Here is a 4,604-nt window from a genome sequence, read left to right as displayed (position 1 = left end):
GTGGCAGCGGCGGACTCGCGGGAATTTCGTCCGGCGCCGGGCGGACGTGTCCGGCGCGCGGAGGGACGAAGCTAGGGTTTGGACTGAGAATGGTATTTCGGGATGCCCACATATTTATAGGTAGAGGGAGCTAGGAGGCTCCAAATGAGGTGCGTTTTTTGCCCACACGATCGTGATCGAACGACCTAGAGCATGGAAGGGAGTTTGGTGGGTTTTGGGCTGGTGTTTGAGGGGGTTTTTGCTGGACACTCAAATGGACATTGCGGATGCCCGGTTAACCGTTGGAGTACCAAACGACCTCCAAATGGAACGAAACTTGACCGGTGGTCTCTGGGTGGTACATGAAGGCCAGTTGACAAGCCTCGGTCCGTTCCGAGAATGTTTGACACCCGCACACGAAAGAAAACAAGAGGGGTGCACCGGAGGAGATAGGAGCGCCGGATTGCAAAACGGACAACGGGGAAAATGCTCGGATGCATGAGACGAACACGTATGCAAATGCAATGCACATGATGACATGATATGAAATGCATGACATGATAAAATGCAAAATGAAAGACAAAACCCGGCCACGGAGGGAATATCATAACACATAGCCGGAAATGGCAAGAGTCGGAGTTACAAATATGGCAAGTTACATGCGGGGTGTTACAACACTCCACCACTACGAGAGGATCTCGTCCCGAGATCTAGGACTGAAAGAACTCCGGATGTTCGGAACGGAGATGGTCCTCGCGTTCCCAGGTGGCTTCCCGGTCGGAATGGTGCGACCACTTCACTTTCAGGAATTTGATTGACTTGTTGCGAGTCTTGCGCTCAGTTTCTTCAAGAATAGCAACGGGGTTCTCATGATAAGACAAATCTTCTTGTAGGTCAATCTCTTCGAAGTTGATAGTGCGCTCAGGCATCTTGAAGCACTTGCGGAGCTGTGACATGTGGAACACGTCGTGCACGTTCGCGAAGTTGGAAGGAAGCTCAAGTTGATAGGCGAGGTCGCCTCTTTTGCCAGTGATCTTGAAAGGACCCACGTATCTAGGGGCAAGCTTCCATTTGATACCGAAGCGACGAGTGCCTTTCATTGGAGAGACACGGAGGTAGACATGGTCTCTGATCTCGAAAACCAAATCACGATGCTTACTATCATAGTAACTCTTCTGGCGCTTTTGCACGGCTCTGAGATTATCACGGATGACTTTACACATTTCTTCAGCTTCAGTGATTAAGTCATTGCCAAGAAGTTGGCGTTCACCAGTCTCTGACCAATTGAGAGGAGTACGACACTTTCTGCCATAGAGAATCTCGAATGGGGCCTTGCCCGAACTCGCTTGGAAGCTGTTGTTGTAGGAGAATTCAGCATATGGAAGACAATCTTCCCTTTTCATGCCAAAGGAAATGTGACGCCCCCGATTTGACCGTACACTAATCATGCACGCAAATGTGTACGATCACGATCAGGGACTCACGGGAAGATATCACAACACAACTCTACAACATAAATAAGTCATACAAGCATTATAATACAAGCCAGGGGCCTCGAGGGCTCGAATACAAGTGCTCGATCATAGACGAGTCAGCGGAAGCAACAATATCTGAGCACAGACATAAGTTAAACAAGTTCGCCTTAAGAAGGCTAGCTCAAAAGTAGCAACGATCGAAAAGGCAAGGCCTCCTGCCTGGGACCTCCTAACTACTCCTGGTCATCGTCAGCGGCCTGCACGTAGTAGTAGGCACCTCCAGTGCCGTAGGTGTCGTCGTCGACGGTGGCGTCTGGCTCCTGGACTCCAACATCTGGTTGCGACAACCAGATAGAAAGGAAAGGGGGAAAAAGAGGGAGAGAAGCAACCGTGAGTACTCATCCAAAGTACTCGCAAGCAAGGAGCTACACTACATATGCATGGGTATATGTGTAATGGGGCATATCAGTGGACTGAACTGCAGAATGCCAGAATTAAAAGGGGGATAGCTAGTCCTGTCGAAGACTACGCTTCTGGTCATCTCCATCTTGCAGCATATAGAAGAGAATAGAGTGAAGTCCTCCAAGTAGCATCGCATAGCATAATCCTACCCGGCAATCCCCTCCTCGTCGCCCTGTTAGAGAGCGATCACCAGGTTGTATCTGGCACTTGGAAGGGTGTATTTTATTCAGTATCCAGTTCTAGTTGTCATAAGCTCAAGGTACAACTCCGGGTCGTCCTTTTACCGAGGGACACGGCTATTCGAATAGATAAACTTCCCTGCAGGGGTGCACCACATAACCCAACACGCTCGATCCCATTTGGCCGGACACACTATTCTAGGTCATGCCCGGCCTCGTAAGATCAACACGTCGCAGCCCCACCTAGGCTCAACAGAGAGGCCAACACGCCGGTCTAAACCAATGCGCGCAGGGGTCTGGGCCCATCGCCCTATGCACACCTGCACGTTGCGAACACGGCCGCGAGCAGACCTAGCAACCCACATGATCACGGCGGTTACGTCAAAGCGGTCCAACACGGCGCGCGCCACTCAGTCGCTGACGTCAAAAGAGCTTCGGCTGATACCACGACGTCGGGATACCCATAACTACTCCCACGTAGATGGTTAGTGCGTATAGACCAAATGGCGAGACTCAGATCAAATACCAAGATCTCGTTAAGCGTGTTAAGTATCCGCGAACGCCGACCAGGGCCAGGCCCACCTCTCACCTAGGCGGTCTCAACCTGCCCTGTCGCTCCGCCACAAAGATCCACTTGCGGGTACTCCTACGAGCCGACCCGACTTTAGTCATCACATGTGTCATGTATATAGTATATAAGTATATGCCCGTGATCACCGCCCAGGTGATCACGGCCCGATAGTATAGCACAGCAGACGGACAAGAATGTAGGGCCAATGATGGAAATCTAGCATCCTAGACTAAGCATGCAGGTAAAGGTATCAACAGTAGTAGCAAGGATAGGCTATGCATCAGAATAGGATATCGAAAAGCAGTAACATGCTACACTACTCTAATGCAAGCAGTATAGAGAAGAGTAGGCGATATTTGGTGATCAAGGGGGGGGGCTTGCCTAGTTGCTCTGGCAAGTAGGAGGGGTCGTCGACTCCGTAGTCGAACTGGGCAGCAGCAGTGTCGGTCTCGTAGTCTACCGGAGAGAAGAGGGGGAAGAAACAGTAAATACAATGCAAACACAAGCATGACGATGCGTGACATGACAGTGAGCGGTGCTAGGGGTGTCCTAACGCGACAGTAGGTGGTACCGGTGAAGGGGGGGAACATCCGGGAAAGTATTCCTGATGTTTTGCGTTTTCGGACAGAAGGACCGGAGGGGGAAAGTTGCGAGTTCGATAGGTTAGAGAGGTGTGGTGGACGCACGGACTGCGTATCCGGATTTGTCTCGTCGTTCTGAGCAACTTTCATATAGAAAACATTTTCATCCGAGTTACGGTTTAAAAGATATGAATTTTCAAAGTTTATTTGAATTTCTAGAATTATTTAATTAACAGAAAAAGGGATATGACGTCAGCATGACGTATGAGTGACGTCAGCGGTCAACAGTCCGGGTTGACTGGTCAAACTGACAAGGGGGACCCACCTGTCATAGACAGTGGGTTAACAGAGGATTAAACTAATTAGTTTTTAGTTAATTAACTACTGGGCCCACCTGTCAGTGAGAGATTAATTAAACTAATTATTTTTATTTATAAAACATTTTCTTTTTTTAATTTTTGCGGCGGGGCCCGCATGTCAGTGACTGGGCCTGCCCAGTCAGCAGTTGACTGGGTCAACCCAGTCAACTGGGCCCGTGGGGGCCACTGGCAGTGACCCAGGGGTGGCCCCAGGTGTGCCACGTCGGCGGCCGGCGCCGGAGTATCGCCGGCGACCAAACGCACGGCGGCGCGGCTCGGGAGGGGCGCGGGTTTCACGTACAGGGGGTCTCCGGGGGCGTGGCTGGGCGCGTTCGACGCGGCTCGACGTCGCGCGTCCAACGGCGGTGGTCGGAGGGGCTGGAACGGCCGGGGGCGACCGCTACAAGCTCGCCGGCGGCGAGGTGCTACGGGTGCCCGACGGAAGCTACGCTAGAGCGCGCGAACGGCCGAACTAGCTAGCTGGGTGGGTGCGGCACGGTGCGGTCGGGCTAGCGGGCCAACGCCCGTGACCATTTGGTCACCGGAGACACGCCGGCGGCGAGCTCCGCGGCGTGGCGTTCGGGCGCGCGCGGGGAAGCAGCTACGGAGCGCGAGCGAGCTAGCGGAGAGGGGGAGGAGGTAGAGGAGCTCACCGCGGCGCAAGAAAGGCCCGTGGGTGCTTAGGAGCAGCAGGTCGTCGCCGGGGAAGAAGGGGGGTCGCCGGCGTCCGAGGTTGAAGGCGAGGTCGGGGAGGCGGTTGTAGTGGCTCCGAGCCTCGAAGGAGAGGCGGAGGGGGTGTAGTCGAGGGCGGCGACGTCGTACGACACGGCGGGGTGGCGAGTGGGGCACGGTGGCCGCATGAACGACGGGAACGGCGGCGAGCGCGTCGGGCGTGGGGAAGAGGGGAGCGGCGCGGATCCGGGGGAGGGAAGAGGAAGGCGCGGGGGCCGAGAGGGAGAGCGGTGTGAGTGGGAGAGAGGCCCGAGGGAGCGGGGGCC

Source organism: Triticum aestivum, chromosome 2D (assembly GCF_018294505.1).
Source record: "Triticum aestivum cultivar Chinese Spring chromosome 2D, IWGSC CS RefSeq v2.1, whole genome shotgun sequence".
Classification (NCBI taxonomy): domain Eukaryota; kingdom Viridiplantae; phylum Streptophyta; class Magnoliopsida; order Poales; family Poaceae; genus Triticum; species Triticum aestivum.
The sequence above is the reverse complement of the archived record's forward strand: the minus strand, read 5'-3'. Positions refer to the sequence as shown.